The sequence below is a fragment of the Camelus ferus genome, chromosome 20 (assembly GCF_009834535.1).
Source record: "Camelus ferus isolate YT-003-E chromosome 20, BCGSAC_Cfer_1.0, whole genome shotgun sequence".
Lineage (NCBI taxonomy): Eukaryota > Metazoa > Chordata > Mammalia > Artiodactyla > Camelidae > Camelus > Camelus ferus.
In genome coordinates this window covers 28,219,043-28,240,640 of record NC_045715.1, presented here as the reverse complement: position 1 = coordinate 28,240,640, position 21,598 = coordinate 28,219,043, and the positions used below count along the sequence as shown (strand labels likewise).

The 21,598-nt window shown below is 39.2% G+C and overlaps 2 protein-coding genes across 3 annotated transcripts in view; both read left to right on the top strand.

Annotated features, from left to right (window-relative positions):
* Nucleotides 1-21,598, top strand: part of USP49 (ubiquitin specific peptidase 49) — a 57,418-nt gene that overhangs the window by 1,939 nt on the left and 33,881 nt on the right. Inside the window, exons 1-2 of one of the 2 annotated variants that reach the window (XM_032463052.1) lie at nucleotides 5,366-5,410; nucleotides 20,405-20,478. The gene's annotated coding sequence lies outside the window, so the exon portion shown is untranslated. Of the gene's footprint in view, nucleotides 1-5,365; nucleotides 5,411-20,404; nucleotides 20,479-21,598 lie in introns of those variants that run through there. The other variant, XM_032463053.1, reaches the window with a different exon arrangement.
* MED20 (mediator complex subunit 20) overlaps nucleotides 1-21,598 on the top strand; it is a 34,430-nt gene that overhangs the window by 10,652 nt on the left and 2,180 nt on the right. The window contains exon 5 of the transcript XR_004313590.1: nucleotides 20,405-20,478. The gene's annotated coding sequence lies outside the window, so the exon portion shown is untranslated. The remainder of the gene's footprint in view (nucleotides 1-20,404; nucleotides 20,479-21,598) is intronic.

Here is a 21,598-nt window from a genome sequence, read left to right as displayed (position 1 = left end):
CCTCGAGAAAAACATTGTGTTTAGGTAAGGAACAGAAGTGCTTTATGCCTACATCCACTTACTGACATAGAATAGTATTATTGAAAAAAAATATGTTCTTACATAAAACAAATAGTTTTTATTTTAATAAAAACTTCACCCAGGACTTCCTTAAAGTGAAACAGGTATTACTTTTTCCTATGAATAGGTGGCAGTGAAGAATACCTTGACTGCTAGTACAATTCAGTGCCATTGCCTCAATTTGTCTTAAGGCAGCAACAATTTTACCTTTAGTTACTTTTGTATCATTAGTGCAAATGTCATCACAGTGACAAAGGCAAATAATGTCTTATTACTATGAAACTAGTTTTGATTTCAGGGGGACACCCTCCTCCGCCCATCAAAAAAAAAGTCTGCAGGGACATCAGGGCTCCACAGGACACACTTTGAGAACTACTGGTCTAACACATGCTCACAGCACTGAGAGTCTTTCCCCCCTGGATTGCTGTTTTGGGAGCACCCCTTCAGAAGTCTCAAGTGTCTCCAAAAATCCTTCACTCAAAAAAGCACCAATTATGTGTTAGGCATTTTGTTAGGGAAATAACATCGAGTAAGATACAATCTTTTTTCCAAGAATTTTCTTGAAGGGTTGGGGAGTAATTAAGGAGTTATAGTGTAAGATAAGAATGCCTTAAAGAAAATTCTGTTAAGGTGTTAGACAACAAAGGGGATGCTAAATTTTAGGTTTAACTCTGAGCTCTTGAGCCACATAGCAATTTCTCATCAAACCAATCCATCTCAGGCCTCTCCTTCAATCAAACGTCTTTATAATGTTTAAGTTAGTTACCTTTGGAAATGTTTTTACAGGCTTGGCTCCAGGCATAGTAGTTTCATGCTAGTGGTACACATGCACATGCTCTTCCCCGCTTCCTATTTTATTTGTTGTTCTTTGACTTTTCTTGCTTCTGTATTTCATATTTACAAGTGTGTAGCCTTGAGCCAGTGTAGCTGGTAATGCTTGTTTATTTCTTTTCCTTGCCCTTGTTTTCCAATTTAAGCCTTTTACCTTTTTCGGTCTTGGATTGGGGTTGGGTGATCTAACAGTGTTGGTCTTCTTTGGGGGAACGTCACCCCGCCCCACTGCCTGCCCTGCAAGTTATGTCAGGATAATGCACCCCGAAAGGCTGCTTGGGAAGGAAGCCTTTTCTGAGGCAGAGAAGACTTGTGGAAATAGCCCGCAGTTCGTTGCCTGGGGTCTCCATCCCCACCATCTGTTGAACTTGTTCAGTTTACTGCTGCGAACCAGTTCCTCGGGGGAATTTCCATAAAACAGCAAAATCCCGCCTGGGCCATCAGTGGCAAAAGACATGTGCTCACCCGCCTGGGAGCCAAAAGTAACTTTTGCAAACGTTGCCTCAGGAAACCCCACAGTTCGGAGGCTGCTTCTTTCGGACAGTCAAAAATAAGTCTTTTAACAGAACAAAAAAACAGACTGGATAGTGAGGAAGGTTTTACCCCCTCGGGAGTGGGAAGAGATGTTAAAGGAGCTCCAAAAGGAGTGCGGGGAGCCGTTGTAAAATTCCTTTACTGTTCCGCGGGCTGATGGGCTGGGGAAAAGGGGGCGGAGATGGGCTCGGGTGAGTCTCTGGCCCTTTAAGGAGGAGGGACAGCCGTAAGACTCTGTACCTTTAAGGGTCTCTTTGTCTGGAAACCTCCTTATTTACCATCCTGTGCTTCAACCAAACTTCGACCGGCGATTCACAACGGCCCTCTACGCCGCCGCCCCTTACGCCAGGCTCAAACCGGCCGCGCGTCGGTGGCTGACCCTAAATTTGGCGGCCGCCGGGTGAACCCTCGGAGAGGATGTCTGTGCGGGGTCGCGGCCCAGCGCTGCGCTGTTGGCGCAATGCGGGGCCCGGGGGCGGGGCTCCGGCGGGCGGGCCAATGGGCGGACGGGGGCGGGGCCGTGTTCGGTTGTCTCGCGCCCTGGTGACAGCTCGCGCGTGCTGATGATGGCGGTAAATAGAGGGGGGTCGGAGGAGGGGGTGTAGGAGGTGGGGAGGCAGCAAAGGGGGTAGCTCTAGGGGGTGGGGGGAACGGGGACCGGGGAGGACGCGACGGCCAGGGAGCCCATTCTGAGACTCGGAGGCGGGGACAGGAGTCTCCGGCACACTGGCCCTCCCCTTTAAAGAAGCAAAAGCCTGACACACCGGGTGAGGGGCGACAAAGGCGGCGCGCGCCTCGCGGGCGGGAGGAGCGGCGGCAGGGGGCGGGACCGCGGCGCCGGCGGGCTGGGGGCGCCCGGGGCGGGGGCCGGCGGGAGGCGAGAGCCCGCAGTCCCGGCGCATCGGCCCTTTATTTTGGCGGGGTGGGCGACCACTGGGTTTGGGGTAAAAGCCTTGAGGGGAGAAGGGAAGGAAGGCTTGGGGGCGATTGAGGGGAACGGGTCTGAGAATGAGATGAGGAGGATTAAGGGAAGAAAGGGTTAGAAAGCAGGGAGAGGAGGAGTGAGAAAAAGACAGCCTAGGAGATAGGAAGGAGGCAGAACCCAGGGTGGATGAGAAGGAAGCCGGACAGGGCATGAGGATAGGAAGAGCGAGCCTAGGAGGAGGGCTTCTCAGGTTAGGTGTAAGAGGAGGGGTTTGGAGGGGAAAGCTTGGTAGGGGATGGTAGGAGGGTGAGGGTTGCTGGGGTGAGAGTTGGAAGTGGAAGGCAAGGAGGGGCAGAGCTGGGATAATAGTTGCGAGGAGAGGAGAGAGAGTGATTAAGAGCTAGACGTGACAAGGGTGTGAACTAGTGCAGAGCGAGATGAGCTGCAGGAGCTAGGACCCCCGGTGGGGGGTGGGAACTGCGAGGTTCTGAGAAAGGTATGGGTTAGTGGAGGAGCGATGGGTGTAAATTCTTGAAAGTGAGTGAGCGAGGGTGAGCCAGGTGGAATTAGGTAGAAGTGTGGTGGAAATGGAAGGGTGAAAGAAAATAGAGATGAGAGATGCGTTTGTAGGACAATTCGGGGATCAGAAAAGCTGAAACGAGAAGAAACTGAGGATGTGAGAAGTGATGGAGGTCTGGGACAGGGTAACTGGGGAATTGTGTTAATTGACGAGGTTCGGCAAGATCCAAGGTACAAAACAGCGCGGTGAAGACACAGGGCTAAAAGCGGATGGTGAGGGGAGCAAGGGAGAGATGGGCCCCAGGATTTAAACGATGAGATGAGGAGAGAGCTCGAGGAGACCAGGGTTGAGGGAATGCTGGGGAACCCTGATGGATGTAGAACTGGAGTGGACTGCACTGGGGAGGGAATCAGGTGTACATGTTGTGGAGAGATGCTCCAGAAGGTCTGCATGGGTCAGGGCACAGACCCTGTAGAGAAGGATCAAGTGTAGGGAGCCTTTGGTGCAGAAGAGGAGGAACCATGGTGAGTGAAAAGACACTTAGAGATAGGGGGAAAAACCAGAAAGTAACAGTGAAGGTTGGGGGGTGGAGTGGTACGCAGGAAAGGGATTCTTTGTTAAGAAGAGAAGAGTGTGTTGAAACTGTGAGTCCTTTTGTCCGTAAAAGTAGGAAATTCCAGAAACCTCTTTCTCTCTTCAAAGAATCTTGAATCTGTTTTCACCTTTCATGGCTTTTACATTGACTTTCATGTCCACTTTGAAAAGATGAGACCTCAAGACCCATGTTGATTTGATTTTGTTCTTGTATGAATAATAAAGCATCAGCTGGATGCTGAAATGCTCTGCATTTAACTAGTGTTGTGATAATGGGGAAATGGGTTGTATTTCCAGTGTGGCTGTGTCTGTGGTATGACAGTGTTGTGTTGTAGCAGTGTGGTGCCCCACAAGCTCTGGGCAGAGTACTTCATCAACAGCATTTTCATTTTCAATGGAGAGTGCACTGTTGTTGAGAAAGAAAGATGTAAATCTTTTTGTTTTGTGTAACCAACCAGATTTCTGCCTAATTATTTTTGGTGGCTGGAGAATATAGAGAAGTCATTTCAAAGAAAGGCAAATAGCCAACCAGGGAAGTTTGCGGAGATTTAAATCAGGGTGGTAAGGGCCTTGAGTTCCTGAGCTGCCTTTAGCTTTGTGTGGGACATTTTGTACTGTAGTAGGCAACTCATGCATTTAACAAAATGGAATAAAGAAAGGGAGATTTGTAGAACAGTAGAGGATTTTAGAAGGGGATTTATCTTTTAGGTTAAATATTGAGTTTATGGGTAATTTTTATCATGAAAAACCTCAAAGATGATGCAAGCTAGAGTCTTGGACAGCTCCACTGCTGCTCCTGTTTTGTAGTTGTGAATAAAAAAGATGATATTAATATTTTCTAGAAGAAGCTTTTGATTTTTAAGACATCTTGGGCAATTAAAAGGAAGATATGAAGTTTGGGACAAAATTTATGTTATTCTTACCAAGTGTTTTGTTTTGATGGTTTTTATTGTGAAACTTTCACATTTAGCTAAGAATATGAACAATTATTACTTTGTATTTGATGGTGCCAAAGGACAGCATATAATTTACCTAAGAAAATGCAAACTGTTCTTGAGACTCTTATTTGAGGTTATTTCATTAATATACATTCAGATACACAAAGATGCTTTTTTTCCAAAGTTACATAAATTTTGGATTGCCAGTGTTTTGTGGGTGTTTGTATAAATGGCTAAGATTAGGTTAATGGCATTTGTGATAGTTAGCAAAGATTAGATTTTGATTAGTGGATATCAGAAACATCGGTTATTAATGTATATGAACAATTACAATCTTAAATCTTTCTGGTTTTAGCTGCTGTGTTCATGGATTCTGAATTCTGTTGAGCAGGTGTTCAGAGTGACTAGATTGATTTAGCAGTTTAACGGGATCTTTAAAAATTACTATTTTTGCTGCTAAGTTACAAGAGAATTAGTCCAAAATGTTAACTTTCAAGCTGAAGAGTAACTTTGGTGTGAGGCACCTGTTTCTGTGAGGAATGTGTGCGTATTCCTCTCCTTTCTAGATGTGTTTGGCATTGCTGGTTGGTTGTACTCTGCATGTGGTATTGCATTTTCACAATGTAATTGTTTTATACTTGATATCTATATAAATTATTTTAGACTTATTTGATACTGGTGAGGAAGAAAATATAAACTATAAGATCAACCAAGGGAAAAGGTTTGTTTGGATCTTGTCTTTTGTTTCTGTTTGCTGCCGTAGTGTGATACATTTAAGCTTCATTCTCATTTGTTCATCGAGTGGAATTCTACTCAGTTTATTTTGGTTACAATCTTATTTGCTAAGCAGAAAACTTTGAAGTTTATATATTCAGATTTGAATGACTAGGTGGTACATAATTAAATGTTTTTCTGGTTAATTGTAAATTCTTTGGATGGGAAGAGACCTTGAAAGGACCTCTAGTTTATCCTGCAACTTCAGTCAATATCCCACTTAAATCATTCCAGGTAGATAAAAATTTACCCTATTTTTTTAAATCTTCAGAGGTAATGTGACAACCTTTGTAATATTTTGCCGCATTTAATTATTTTCTTTATAAGAACAGCCTGTCTTGTCTAACCAGCACACACTTAATGCAGTATTTGTATTTGTTTTCTCTTGCCCCATTCTCAATTTTTGAGAAGAAAATAGATTCTTACTGTAGTATTAAAAAGACCCTATTTCTTCATAAACTCAGGAATAGTATTACCCACATATAGTGCTTTTGTGCCAGACACTGTGGTAAGCTCTTTGCAGATCGTAACTCATTTATTCCTCACTGCAGTCATGTGAGGTAGGCACTATTACTGTTCCCATTTTACATGTGATGAAATAGAGGCTCCTTGAGATTAAATGACTCGCCCAAGATTATACTACGACATTCTGCAACTACTTGTTTGATCATTAACAATCTTGTAGTATAGATAAGTGGTTTTGTTTTTTTTTTTCAAGTAGTAACTAAATTATACATTTATTCTTTCTTTTAGTTTACAAGGTAGAATTCTACCAAATGGTGGGGATGGGATTTGAACCTTGGCATTCTGTGGGCAGTCTACTCTGGTATTACCTCTGCTTGACTGTTGTGAAGTGATCCCTCACCATGCTCTTCTCCAGATTATTTTATCCCTTAACTAGTCTTGTTTTCAAATCCTTAAATTAGTCCTTTGGTTCCATTTTTAACCATTTTTCAGTTCCTTTCTAGATGAGGAACCTGGGACAAATACCACAAGGGCTATGTATGTTTCATGCAAAGATTACATCAAGGTTCTTACATGCTTGTATTTTTTTTTGTTACAAAATTGTTTATGAAATAAAACAACCCCAAATCAATAAAATGCCTAATTGCGTTGCAGGTTAATGGTTACTTGTCTCCCCTTTTAGCTAGAAAAAGGCCCTGTACTTTTCCTCAATGGGCAATAATCTCTCACCTCTATGGACTTGTTATATACCATACAAGTTTGCCGTTGTGAGATTGTTGCCCACTGAGGAAAAATGGAACTCGAATTTCAGTGTGGATATCCGTAAGCAAAATCTGTTCAGATTCTTGCTGGTTTTTTCTGTCTTCTCTTTATGCCTACATAAGCAGCATACTAAATACGTTTATAAGTGCTTTAACATGTTAAATAATTGATCCATTCTTCTTTTTTAAGACTATTTTTTTTAGAGCAGTTTTTGGTTTGCAGTAAAATTGAGGGGAGGGTACAGAGATTCCCCGGTCCCCACATATACATAGCTTTCTCCCCTATTATCCACATCCCTCACCAGAGTGGGTCATTTATTACAATTGACCCACTCGTTTCTGTTTTTTGTTTTTTGTTTTTAATGAAGGTAAAAACAAAAGGTCCTGGTGAGGTCCTGGGTTCAATCCTTAGGACTGAACCCAGGACCTCATGCACTCTAAGCACACATTCTACCACTGAGCTCTACCTGCCCTCGTTTTTTAAAAACAACTGATAATTCGCGTTTACTGAGTGCACAGCATGAGCTAAGTATGTGAATTGTTTGAAACTCACAACCCAAGGAGAAAGCTCCTTTGTTATTACTCTATTTTTTGTGATTTTGGATTTTTTTTTTTTTACATTACAATGTTTCAAACTTCATAGAACAGTTGTAAAAATAGTACAAAGAACTTCTATATACCCCGTCTTCAAATTCACGAATATTTTTTATTTTGTCCCATTTGCTTTATCATTTTCTCTCACTTGAGTACTTTTAAACAAGTAAACTTGGAGGGGGAGGGAAGGACATAAGGCCTTAATTAAAAAAAAAAAAGAGGGGAAGAATGTTTTGATTGTATCAGCAAGTGTTTGATTTAAGTCAAGGATGTGAAGCAAAGGAATCTAAAATTAGACCTGGGGTGAATTTTGTGGTTTTATGGTTTGTTGTCTTCAGTGTATTCTGAAAAACATTTTTTTACTTGTGAACCATGAGTTTGTAGGCCCCTCCCTCATCAGCAAAAACTGTCATGGTCTTGCCCCTCTGTTGGGGCCTCCTTAGCACCTGGCATGAGGGGTGATTATTATGTGCAAACGGGAGCCACTGGGCTGTTCAACTCCATGACTGAGACATATTTAGGTGAAATACATATTTTGCCTAAAAATCCTTATGTTGCTTCAAGGAGCTGGAAAAGATCTAAATGTCAAATGTACTGTCTGAGAAGCGTGGCTTGCAATTAATATAAGTAGGTTTGCCTTATAGTAAGGGGATGAATATAAATATCTTTAACATTCTGTTACCTCCTCCCAAAATAAACCTAAATTTGGGCAGTCTTTTTAGTTGTCATGATGTAAGGAGATTTCATTGACCCTGTCCCCACTGCCACCTTCCAGCTCATCCTTGATCTTTGTTCAAATGGTAGCCTGTCCATTTGATTAAAGTGTGACCTGCAGAATGAGGCCTGTCCGATTTCAGTGAAAGGACTATTAGCTGGATTCCAACAAATGTAAAATATAGCACTTGTGAGCTTCTCCCCACTCCCCACCCCCGCATAAGTGATCATCAAAGCTATGAAATATAGCTCCTTATTAAAGCTGATTGTAATAATTAAAAACACTTTGCTTTCATAAGGATGAGAAAATTACAAATTATTTGGAAAGCATTCTTTCTAGCCATGTGTTATTGTTTCTGACACATGAGCAGTTTTTAAAGACTATAATACTATTCCTTGGCCATTTACATGTTAATAGAAGTCTGAAAAGTAAGGCCGTCTTCTGGAATTTTCAGGGTTGTTTTTATTCTATGTCAAGTTGCAAACAGCATTCTGTGACAGGTATTTTCTCTCTTTGTCTTCTATTGAGCTAATTAGTAATTTACACTCTAGTAGCATCCCTTCCAGCCTCGCTGTGTGAAAATGCCTGCTACTCTGTGCCTTCCGTGCAGCCCCGGCTGGCAAATGATCAGGGGCAGATGTTGGTTAGCAAATCAGAAGGATCAGGGATAAAGTGTATTTTTGTGTTGTGTTTTAATAAATGTACAGGCTTTTATATCAGCCTTTCCTCTGCCATGCCGCCTCCCCCCACTCCATTCAAATAGAAATGTTATGACCTCCTGTAATCCAGAGCTACTGCCCTTGATTCAATTTGGGATTGTTTTCTATTCTGTCTCCCACCCCCACCCTCACCCCTACCCCCACCCCCACCCCAAAACTGTGGGATTTAAGGAGGATTAGCAGGGCAGTCTGGCATAGTTGAGAGCCAGGAAGCTGGTCTTCACGGCTCCGGCTCCCTCCCATCCACAGATACAGAGCTTCTTGTCCTTGTCTTTAGAAGCCAGCGGTGCTTCTTGTGCTGGGCAAGTTATGTGAGGGCAGCACTGTGCTAGTGAGTTAGGAGGATACTTTTATATGACACTTGATTCTCACCAAAGGAAAGAGAAGCCCTACCTTTCTGTCAGCTTTTTCAAAATGCAGCCGTGAGTGACCAAAAGACAATTTATAGCTTGGCTTTAGCACTTTGTCACGTTGGTGTTCTGCTCTTTCCGTCTCTGATGTGGGGAAGGTGATATGTAGTGTCTGCCCTGTGTTCACTTGGCAAAGCCGTGTGGGCCTGTTAGTGTTGCAAGAGATTTTGACTTTGAAATAAAGTCTAAGGATCAATTTGTTGTGTGAGGAATATAAATTTAAATTGAGAATTAAAGGAAGGGTAGAGGGGGTTACTGATTTATCCGTTTTGAGGCAAAACCTTTCCAGAATGCTAGATAATTTGTGGTACTTATTTTTACATTTATGGATACTACTTTATCAGGTCAGAATCTCTGTTAGAGTTATTAGAATCTCCCTGACAAAAAGTGTTACCTGGAGTTAGCCACAAAGAAGATCAGTTAAGAAAATGTGTGAATCGCTTAGTTCAACCGTCATAGCTAATAGAATTATAATCATAGACATCTAGCCTTTGACAGTGAATCAGTACTTGTGAACATTTATGTTAGCATTCACTGAGTATGTGGGCTATACTAGTGTTTTGTTTTCATAATCCAGCATGTCTAGACTGTCCCTGTGGTCAGCCCCTGCTAACAGTTACTAATTTTTACCCTCCTTTTTCTGTGTTGTGATACAACCACCTTTATCAGTTGTCTTAATTGTGTTGGAAGTTCAGGGCTAGATACTAATTGCAGTCTTGTGCTTTAACACCTAAAAGAGGTCAAAGGTCAGATTAATAAGCAACATATGAAAAAGTGAACTATCAAAATGGCCTCATCACACAGAGGAGTGTTATGAGTAAGTAAAAATAAGAAAGTGAATGTATGACTATGGAGCTGAATATACTCTTTTAAAAGGAACATTTCTCAATTGTATGCATAGTGTGAAGACCTGATAACAATGCATTTCAAGTAAGAGGTAACTAAGTGTGCTTTAGTGAAGAGACCCAGCTCCTTTGTGGTGGCATCATTGTCCGCTCCATGCTAAAATCCTAAATTGGTTAAACATTATCCGTCTCTCTAGTTATACTGTTAATGTGCTTGTTGAATTTTTTTCTGCATAGGCAGTTCAGCTCAGCCTACAACTAATAATACATACAAACCCTATTTAAGCTATGGATTCAGTAATTCCAGTCATTTAAGTAAATATTACCATTTTTTACCTATTAGATTAAGAGATTAAACAAGTTGATAACCAGTAGTGGATAAGGATGTAGGGAAACTAATTCTCACACACTACTGATGGGAATATGTTTCCTTGGAGGTACATTTGGTAGTGGCTTGTTGGAGTTTAAAATGTGTGTACCCTGTGACCCAGAAATTCTACTTCTAGAAATTTATCCTATAGATATATTTATACACTTGCATGAAAAATATGAGTACAAAGTTTTTCTTTATAGCTTCGTTTACTCTGGCAAAAAAAGAAAATGATGTCTATCAGTTAGGGGCTGGTTAAATAATATATGGTAGGTTCATACAAAGAAATACTATTAAGCTATTAAGGAATGCAATGAATCTATTTGCTGATGTAGAAAGATGTCCATTAAGTTAATTTTTTTAAGTCATGTTATAGGATAATATGTATAAAATATTCTATTTTTGTAAAATGTTAAGGAGTGCTATTTAGGTGAATCTGGAATACTGACGAGTTACAATTTTAGAGCTTTCAACGTATGATGTCCTATGAGTTGCTACTGGATTTGTTTCCCAATATTATCGTGTATATTGGTTAACATTCGGGGTTTGTAAAAAGAGGGGAACAGGTAATTTGGGGGGAAGACATCATTTTCTGTGCCCATGGGATGTGGAAGAGGTATGTCACTGTGTACCGAATGGGTTAATCAGTTTTTGTTAGCAGTGCAGTGTAATGAATGAGCATATTAGGTACAACACCTTCATTGGCAGCCAGCAATCTGCTTGTGAAATATTTCAGAAAACAAAAATCTGGTGAGAAGTGTTCCTAAGCAGTTGAAATATCTTGGGGGTAAAATTACAAAGAACAAATAAAGTAGAAAAAAATCTCTACCAAAAAGAAATTGTTTCACCGCTGAAAGCCATGAGAAAAGATGTATTACCTGTGGGCTAAGATGTGACAATGTAATTTTTTTAGGGCGTTAAAGTGAGTTCTTTTTGTATTTTGAATTTTCCTTTAAGTTCACCATTTAAAGAACTTCAAGATATATTTTATATTTGATGAAAAAATTATAGAATTTTTTAAGAATGGTGAATTTCTTGTTTTATAGTGTATATTCTAATGTAAATTATTTTTCCCTTCCACTTTCAATTAAAATGTATCTTAAAACATGTATCTTTTTGAGGTTTAAAAAAAATAAGCAGAAATAACAAGAAAAGTTTATATTTAAGCATGGCTCTTGGCACTTAAGAGATGTTCAATACATTTTTATTGAATAAATTAATATATGCATGAATGAAAAATATTACTCTGAATTTGGACTTTATACCCTGAATTAGGCAGAGCCTAGCATTGGTGTATAAAGGCCTTTTGTTCAGCCCCACTTCCCATGCCCATTTTCCCCTTCCACCCCACAAGCACCCTCTCTAATGTGTTTGATATATGTCCTTGAATCTGTATGCATCTTTATAAAATATTTAGTAATGTTTTTTATGTATGTATCTTTAATTCTGAAATTGCTCATTATACTGCAGTGGTATAGAATTTGGTTGTAGAATTATCCTTGTAAAAATGCTGTAAATCTTACTCTAGTTTTTACTTTATTGGTCAGCAGTGTTTTAAAAAGATCTATGTGTGTTTTGGGGTGTGCATTTAACTAATTGCTCCTAACTGCAGCCTAGTGTGCATCCATTTCCATAGTGATGGATGCCAAGGCTACCATAAACAGGGCTACCGATTAACAGTCTTGTACATGTCCATTATGGACGCATCTGAGAATTTCTTTGGGATACAGAGTCCAGAGTGGCACTGTGGTATACGTATTGTCAAGGGCTGAGTAGTTGTATCAGTTTACACAACACAGGCATTGCATTCCCAACCTCCCCAACATGTGGTATTGTACACATTTCTAATTTTTGCCATTTAATAATGTCCTAACTGAGATGCCACTTCTTCGGATCTTAGAGAAAGTTGGGCAGCCGTTATTTCGGATTTGCACATGTATCTCACTCCTGTTTGTTTCAAGTCTCAGGAAAGGATGAGTGACTCTGGCTCAGAACGCTCTTTCCTTGTTTCAACAGGTTTGCAGTATTTGTGCTTTCCTTTCCTGAGGAAGCAATACAATTTTTTAAGTGTTTTCATTTCTGACCAAAATATGATGCAATCAGATTGTTCTGTTGACTTTGGTTTAATATCTGCCTGACTTGAGTGGAAAAGGAATTTTAGTTTGTTGACGTGATTGACATAGCCATAAACCATGAACTTTTCCCAGTAATGCCGTAGTATGTTAAAATTTTTTTCCTTTCCTTTTTCTCTTTTTGCTGGTTTTGTGGTTATGTCTTTTGAGTCAGTTTCTATAAGCAAAACATTATTTCCTGCTGTTAATTTTTTTCAAACCAAGCCATGCTCTATGCTAAGATGTAGAGTTTTCCATGTACTTTGTTTTTCCTCTGCCTTGAAAATTACTGTTTTTCTTTGGGTTTTTTTTTCCCTCAGAAATCTTGCTTGGGAAATCACAGTTTTAGATGTGATTTTAAAACATTCTTTTTAACCTTTTCAAGAATCTTTTAAAATTTAATATCTATCAAGTCTAAGTCTGAATATAGCATAAAAAATATAACTACCTGCTTTTCTCCTCCTCAACGTTCTGCCTCTCCAGAGACTTCCATTGTCTACTCTTCCAGCTGTTCATTGGGTATTTAATGCCATTTTTCTGAACAGTAGGCTTAGGCTGCTGTTTTTAAAAATCTGTGTAGGCTTTTCTCTAGACCCAAACAGCTCATCCCGGAATCCACCTTCCTGCGTATTCTAGATATTTTCTTCACCTCTCTGTGAACCTCGTATCTTCTCCCTTCATTGTTTATATATCAATTAAGCAATTCCTCCAGAAGGTTCCTAAGGAAAAGGTGCATAGGATGTAAATATGCATGTATGAAAATGTCTCCATTTTCTCTCAGACTTAATTTATAGTTTGATGCTCTCATACTTGATTTATATCTGGCTCTAAAATTCTAGATTGGAGAATACTTTCTCTAAGTTTAACAGGCATTACTCTATTGATTTCTAGCTTCTATTATTGCTAATGAAAATTCTGGTGGTGTTCCCCCCACCCCCCACCTTGGTTGTTTTAGGACCTTATCTTTGTCCCTGGTGTTCTAAAATTATATGATAATCTGTCTCATTGTGAGCCTTGTTTTATCTGTTGTCCTGGCACACTGAGGGCCTTTTCAGTCTGGAAACATAGATAGCCACCCCACCTCCCCGTCCCCCAGTTCTGGGAGATTCTCTTGAATTCCTAAATTCTAACCAACTGCCTCCTTCTGCCCCCGCCCCTTGTTTTCCTATTTTTTCTCTTGGAATTCTTATTTGTGTTTGGAACTTGCGGACTAATGAGTCCTTTAATTTTACCATCTCTTCTATTTCTTATTTTTTTGTCTCTATTCTGTTTTCTGGGAGGTGTCTTGAACTTCAGACTCTTTTAATTAGTTTTATATTTTCTCTATCATATTTTTAATTTTCAAGAGATTTTTCTCTGTTGCTTTTTAAGTTTTCTATTTTTGTTTCATGGGTGCAGTAACTCTTCTCTGATTATATTAACTACAGTTTAAAAAAAATTTTATGCAATCTCCAGTATCATCTCTGCACCTTAAAGTACCTTTACTTGATCATTTGTTTTGGACTTTCTTTTAGGGAATTTCCTTAAATGTATATTATAGCCTTGGCTGTCTTACTCATATTCCAGAATGAGCCATTGAAAAGCTGAAAGCTGACTTTGCCTGAGTGGGGGGCTTCTAAAAGTTAACTGGTGGTCTTCATTATAAGGTGATTAACCAGGGACCTAACTTTTTGGGTGGAAGGCAGCGCTAGTAGTCAGTACTTGTAGGTGTTTTTCTCCCATCCAGGTTCTTCCCTGGAGAGAATGCTCCAATCACTGGCTTATACAGCTGGCTACAACATTTGGGGAGCTGAGTGGGAAAAGAGCTGGGGTATCTACCTATCAGGACCTCAGCCTTTCCTTAATCCCCATCTTTTTAGACTGGTGGGTCTGCCTCTAGTTGTGCCTGAGTCCAGAGTCTCTTTAGTTTCCAGAGAATAAATTCCCTTCCTTTGACCAGTGACTGTTTGGAGTCAGAGTGGGAATCTTGGATAGACCTCACTGTGTTCTTTATGCAGCTCTGCCTCCTGTCCCCACTTTCGCAACTGTTCTGAGCTTTTCTGATGAGTCCCGGCACAATTCAGTTTGCTCTGGGATTCCCCAGAACACCCTCTTAGTTTTTGCTTTCTTTGCCCTGCTACATCAAATAACTTATCCATCTGCTTTTCAGCTTCCAAAAACTTTGTTGTAGTTGTTTCCTTTCCTAGTCTTTGTCCTTGTGAATCTTAGGTCTTTAATGCCATTTTAGTGGAGTTAGGGAGAGAGCAGAGGCAAATGCAGGTGCTCAATACATCACGTTTCACTGAAGATCCAAGTTTATTTCTCTCATGCCATTTCAACACAAGACTTAATAGGTAGATGACTTACAGCTATTTCAGATTTTTGCTATAGTAACAGAATTGTACAAGACATATATTCATTTGGTATTTGCTACCCTCATGGATTAATGCCTAAGCTATAGCTTGCTATCAGAGAATGACACCTAAATGGCTTTGGGAAGTTTGCAAGTAGAAATTTAGGTCATTAAGTAACTTAAATGTTCTTTTACAGACATGGAAGCTGAGACCCAGAGAGCAGACATGGCTTACCTATGTTCACTCAATCCGTCTAGAACGTCTAGAACTAGAACTGAGTCTCTTCTCCGGTGTCCTTTCATTACCAGTATGGTTCTGTCTTCTCTCATAAAAGTAGCTGGAAATAGGAGCCCTTTACCATGGCTTATGTAACCCACGTGTCCTGTTAATTTAGTGTTGGCCTTAGATTGCAGTCGTGGAATTTTTTTTTAATCGCTTTTCTTCTTATTAAAGATTGGGGTCTAGTTTTATTTGCGTGAGCTTTCAAACTCAAGAAAATTTGTGTCTTCCTCTTTTAAAGATGTCTCTGTTTTAAAGAATTTATATCAAGCATTTGAAAAGTTTCTTTTTTTCTTCCTACTGTTGCCTTCTCAGTGGCCTCCAAAAGTTCTTTGTGGGGGAAGACAGAAACTCTTTCCTGAATATAGTTATAGCAGATAAAATTTATTTAGAACCAATTAGTATTCCTGTTAAAATGTTTAAATAATATGGGAAAGGGAAACAGATGTTGTAAAAATGTCAACAAGTTTCTTTGGAGAAATCCTAGAATGCTTTTTTTACTAATTTTTCAAAACTCAGTTCTCAGTTCTCTTTTTCCAAGACCCCTTCCTGCATTTTACCCTATGACATAAATCTTTTATGTTATTTCCCCTCCCCTCCTATATTTTGTACTTTGTACAGTTCGCCCTAGAACACCACTGAATTCATTATATGTTGACATAGTCACCATTCTTTGGTGATTTTCATTTATATGTAAAATCCTTGGGGACAGAGCCCTGCTTTATGCTTTTGAATACATTCACTTCTACATATTTATGGGGTGCCTTCTTTGAGGCATTGGACTCCTCTGTGGGTGCCAGAAACTTTGGGGTGCACAACAGGTCTCTGACAGATGCCTGATGGTTGATATCTACTCACCATCTCTCCAGTCACCATTACAAGACAATGGAAAGAATGAGCTCTGCTCTTCCTTTGTGTCACATTGCTGACGGTGGGAGCAGCTGGGAGCAGAGTACGGAAAGCCTGTTCTTCGGAAGCTAAGGAGTTGAATGTTCCCCTGTCTGGAAAGTGAACACGTTGAAACAGAAGCCCTCTGAGCTTCCTTACAACCTCCAGATTTCATGGTCATCAGGAGGTGCTCCTAGACACTCTTTAAAACAACTGACCTACAAAGGAAAATGTCTTGTAGGACTGAGTGGAATCCAGTGGAAAGCTTTCCATGACTGAGCTAAGCTGCTGCATACATAATGTGAAGTAACCTAGAACACTTAGAAGGATAGAGCATTGTTTTTGGTTTTTTTTAATTTGTTTTTTCCTCTCCCATTCTCTGAAGGTTAAACAATGCTTTATCATTATTATACTTTGGAAATGTATTAACTTTCACTTTTTCCAATTTTTATTTTTATTGCGAAATATGATATATGTGAAATACATTTTAAAGCATATGCACATTTTAAAGACTAGTAAAACGAATGCTGGGGTGGCCATCTGTAAATGTAGTTCTCTGGGTGATCCTCCCTATGACCCACCCCAGATTCACCACTATCCTGACTGTCATCAAGAAAGTCAGGATTTGCTTCTGTTTATTATATTTTAAATTCTAAACTTGAAAGCAAAAATAGCTCAGTTGAAAGGCCTTCAGTCTTTTTATATGTATATTTTATTTTTTACACAAGGTAATACTAGAAAAACAATAGATACAACGTTATTGATCACTTACCTCATGCCAGTGCCTTTTCTGAACACTTTACACCTTGTAAGTCCCCAGCAATTGTATGAGATAGGTGAGAAAACCGAGGCATGGAACTGGGAACGTGGTCCCACTGGAGTTCTAATCCAGCCAATCTGATTCCTAAACCTGCTCTCTTAACCACTGCCTAATTAGGGTGTTGTCTTATAATTTGAAGCAATTTTATATTTTTAAGACCTGCATCTGTTTCGTATCTTTGAATACTGTAACGAGTGGCCGTTAAGCTCTGCACTGTTTCTGCTGGAGCCGTGCAGCTGGGAAGCTCTGCAGGCTTTAGAGTTTGTTCAGATACGCTGGCTTCTCAGTGCTCGACACAGATACACGGTCTCTCAGTTTCTCTAAACCTAATTATATCTTTAGTATCATCCATTTCAGAGCACTTCTAAAATGTTATTTTATAAATATTAGTTTTTTTATGGGAATTTTCAGGGAAAACCAACAATAGCCCTTATATTTGTAGTGTAATGAATAGTGATATTTAGGTTAGAGTTAACTTACTTTAGTTTTTAAAGGAAGAGTAATAATTATAGGAAGTATTTTTCTAATATAATATTTCAAAATTCTTTTAAAAATATTTCCACATTTGTAAGACAAGTAATTTTTGATACTTGTTTGGATATGATCGCCAAGAGATAGCTTCTTTATACAATAGTTACTGACTCTAGTGAATTAATGTTTTCTTTGCATTGTTTGCTCTGAAAGCAACTAGCTAAAGTAACAAGCCTTTATGTTTAATTTTTTTTTTTTGCTTGTTTTGTTTTGTTTTGTTTTATGAGCGGGTGGCAATTAGGTTTACTTATTTACTTATATTTGGAAGAGGTACTGGGGCTTGAACTTGGGACCTTGTGCATGCTAAGCATGTGCTCTACCACTTGACCTACACCCGGGCCTCCCTAAATTTTAAAATTAGATACTGTTTCTGTAGAAGGAGTGCAGATTTACAGCTCAGTAATTCCTGGAACAAGGCATGTAAAGTGCCTTAGGATATTGCTAACTGCCAGCGAAGTTTTACCATGGCACAGAACTTCACTTATATAAACCTCATGTTCTTTGTCACTGTTAAGCAGTTACTGGCATTGTGCTAATTTAAAGCAATTATCTTGGGCCCCGGTGCTGCTGTTTTCCTGCTGTATAATATTGGACTAGTCATTTAATCACCAATTTGAGTATTCTTCATCTATAAGATGCCGCTGACACCTACCTCTTTGTGAGAATTAACTGAGCAAATATATATGAAAACTCGTCACACAGCATGGTATCCAGTAGAAGTAGAATAAATGTTTATGAATGTTCTCCTTCCATTATAATTGCTTTTCTGTGCTGACAAAATTTTTATGTGGTATTTATAAAATATGCTTGGTAATGACAAAATTAATGTTTTAAAAATGGTTTGAATGAATGCCAGCAGACTGAACTCTACCAATTAGTAATATTTATCATATGTGGGGGTTATAAAAAGCAGGATTATATTTAAGCACAGGGATGAAATAACAACTCCAGTGTATGCTACATGGAAGGACCTTTTGTGGCTGGCATTGCTGCTCTGCAAACTACAACTGATTTGGCATTGCTTTTGTTTGCATATGTCTTTCTTGGATGATTGGGGGAATGCAAGCATATTGTGCTATTGCTTTTAGGTCATTTTATTTTTGGTGAGAAGAAATTCACAATATGGCTAAGGTTGTGTGTCCTTTATTCCTTATTAAGCAGTTAATTAAGACCAGGATGTCATTTAACTAAAATAAAGACCCAGACACCAAACACATTTTAGGATTCTTGAACTCCACCTGATCAGGCTCTTTTATCCTAGCACATCCCCAAACCTCTGGAACAGTCGAATATCAACGTCTCTTCTCACTGGAGGGATGATCTAAAGTCTTTGCTTTCTTTGGTAGCAGGGGAAGAGTAGCTAACCCATGTGCAGCTCTTGTCAGTTTACACTGCACTTACACATTTTCTTGTTTGATCTTCACAGCACCCTTGGGAAGGAGTAGAGCTGATGTTATATCCATTTTCAAATGAGAACATAGGGGTCCCAAGACATTAGTGAGTCGTCCCAGGTCACACTGCTAATAAGTGGTTAACCTCGGGCTTAAACCCAAGCCTTCTGACTGTAAATCTAAGGCTTTTCACTCTTCCATGTTTTCTCATATGCCCCTTACAAATAAAAGACCCAGCTAGTATCTTATTAGATATGAAAGTTAATCAACAAGGCAAGTGGATTCCTAAAACCTTTCTGATTCTGACTGCCACACAGTCCTTTAGGGACTTAACTTCTCTAAGCCTGTTTTCTCATCTCCTTCAGAGCACTGGTTTAAGGATTAAGTGAGAATGCAGGTAAAATGGTAGTATGCTGCCTGGCACATAGCTGATAACTAACAAAGGTTTAGTTCCCTTCCTTTAGCTTTCTAATTTTAGAGCAATTTTCAGGACTTGAGAAGGAGAAAATCCATTCTTGAAAACTTTACTCAACTTTTACTCTACCCAATAGTAATGATACCAATGATGATGATGATGAGAGCCGCTGATGACACTTATAAGCCTTTAATGTGCACCAGACACGCATCTAAGCACCCTTACATATATTGACTCATTCAGTCTTCACAGTAACTATGAAGTAGGTATAATCTTTATTCTCATTTCACAAACACTGAAACTGAGGTACAAACAAGTTCCACAGTTAATAAGTGGCAGAGCTAGGATTCAAACCCAGGTTTCTGCTCTGAAGAAATACTGCACCAAGGACTAACATCAAGGTGACAGCAGCAATGCCCTTTCTTCAAGAGCTCTCTAATATTAATGCTGTCAGGTAAGGAATGTTCAGATGGCTGACCACATAGAATAGGTCCATATTTTAGGTAATCTAAGTTATCTAAAAAAAAAAAAATATATATATATATATATATATATGTTTATATAGTTAAATATAATTTTATATATCTCAAAATATTTTAATATATTACTGTATATTTCATAGTTTTAAAAGTTTAAAAAAACTGCTAAAGAGAATATTAATAAATATAAACCAGATAAAAATTTAACCAAGATCATACCTTTTTCAGCAAGGTCAGTCATGTTGCCCATTCCAAAATACGAACATTTATTATCCTATGTTGTACCTCGTCTGTAACTTCCAGTCCTGGAGGGCAGCAATAGCACTGGGATCTTGACAGCATTCTGCAAGGAACCATCCACCCTAGGGGACTAGACATGAGGGGTGGGGGACCCTATAGAGGGAACATATTTTCACAAAGAAAGTTCCTTCTAAGAGGAATTCTTATGTTAATTATTAGGATGACAAAATAGAGAGTTTTTCATATTGTTCTATGGTGGCATACTGTACTAATCTCAAGCTTATTGAGTCCTGCCTCCTGAATAAAGTGTCAGAAACCTAAAAGATTATTATGCATGTAATTTGTCCAAGTCCTACCTTTGACCAGTGCAATGTTCTTGTGTATAGAATGTGTGCCGTTTACCTAAGTCATGAACCCACCTAACACAAAGAGGTCACTTCCTGGCATCTTTCATTATTATGTATTTCACTTAGGCGAAAAGAATTTTAGCTTTTGAATCTCGATTATTTTTTATTACCATAAATTTGTTTCTGCTTTTCTGACAATTTGGGATTATATGCAAAGACAATGTATAATCTTTAAAATCTAAAACTAATGCAGAAGTGCAATTTTCAGGAAGTAGGTCTTTCATACTTCCATCTATGGGTCAGTCTATTCATAAGTGATAATCTTTGGTTGCTCTTAGCTGAAAAAAATTACATCCTTTTTTCACTCCTTTACCTCAATTTTGAGGGCATGTGGGGGAGTTCACTAAACTGCACTGTAATATACTGAGCCTGTTTTTTAATTTATAAAGTTCATGAAGTTGCCTTTCTCTTGCTGTATATCAGCCCGACCTTACAGATTTATTCTAACCCTGTAGGTAAGAGAGAAGAGGAAACCTAACCAATGGCTGTGGAGTAATATGGAGGAAGATGGGAAAAACTTGTTTAATGGGTAAGAAACAAAACTATAATAAAAAGTTCTTCATGAAAACTCCTCATAATAGTATTACGTATGACCAGTCTATAACAGGTGGCCGAGGTCGGTATACTGTTAGGGAGAGTGATCAGTCACTAGCTTTGTCTTATTGCCATTCTGAGCTTTCACCACTCTCTTCCTTCCTACCCGTGAGAACTTTTCAGTACAGTTAATTAACTAAAGCTAAGAGGGGACACAGCCATATTTGAAGATAAAGATGGGGTGTGGAGACCAGCACCCATACTGAAACTAGTCGAGGGTAGGTCTTGAAGCTTGCTGTGTGTGGAACAGAGTCTGTGTCTGTCATGACCTGTCAAGGGTACTAACCACCCCTTCTTGCTACCAGATACTGCCAGCTGCTGTGCGTTAGGCTCACCCCAGGATCCAGTTCATTTAGGCAAGTGCAGATTGTGTGACAGCTGTTAATCAAATAGAATTCCACAATAAAAGGGGTGACTAAACTTGTGAGATATAAAATTTTTAAATTCCACAAGTCCATACATTCTTATTGTCAGTAATTCAAACATTATAGATAACCAAAACCCCCTACCTGAATCTTAGCCCCCTCCCAGGTACTTAAGTGCATGATATGTCTTTGTGCAATCTTCATCTCTGCCTACTGGTTAAAAACTTGGGCTTAGGAACCAGATTGTTTTTGACTAGCATTGTTAACTTGACATTTGGGCACGTTAATTTCTCTGTGCCCCAATTCTTTGGGTAAAAGTGGGGACAATAAAATGCTGATCTCATAGCAATGTTGAAGATTAATTAGTTAATCCATATAAAAAACTTGGAATAATGCCCAGAATGTGGTGAGTGTTTGGTAAATGTTAGCTATAATTTTCATAGGTATCCCAGTTAGCATTTTTTGTACCAAACTTCCACAGATGAATCTTTTTCTGATACACTGTGGGAGTTAAACCACCTTGGATAAGGTTAACCATGGTGGCAAGGATTTTTAAATTTTTTCATAAACGTTTTCTTTTTGGCTTCCAGCTTCATTTTTCTCAGAGTATGCTCTAGACTATGTGTGAGAATACGGTTATACACTTCCAACTCTTGCTACGTATCTTACGGTGTAAAGGATGCTCACAGG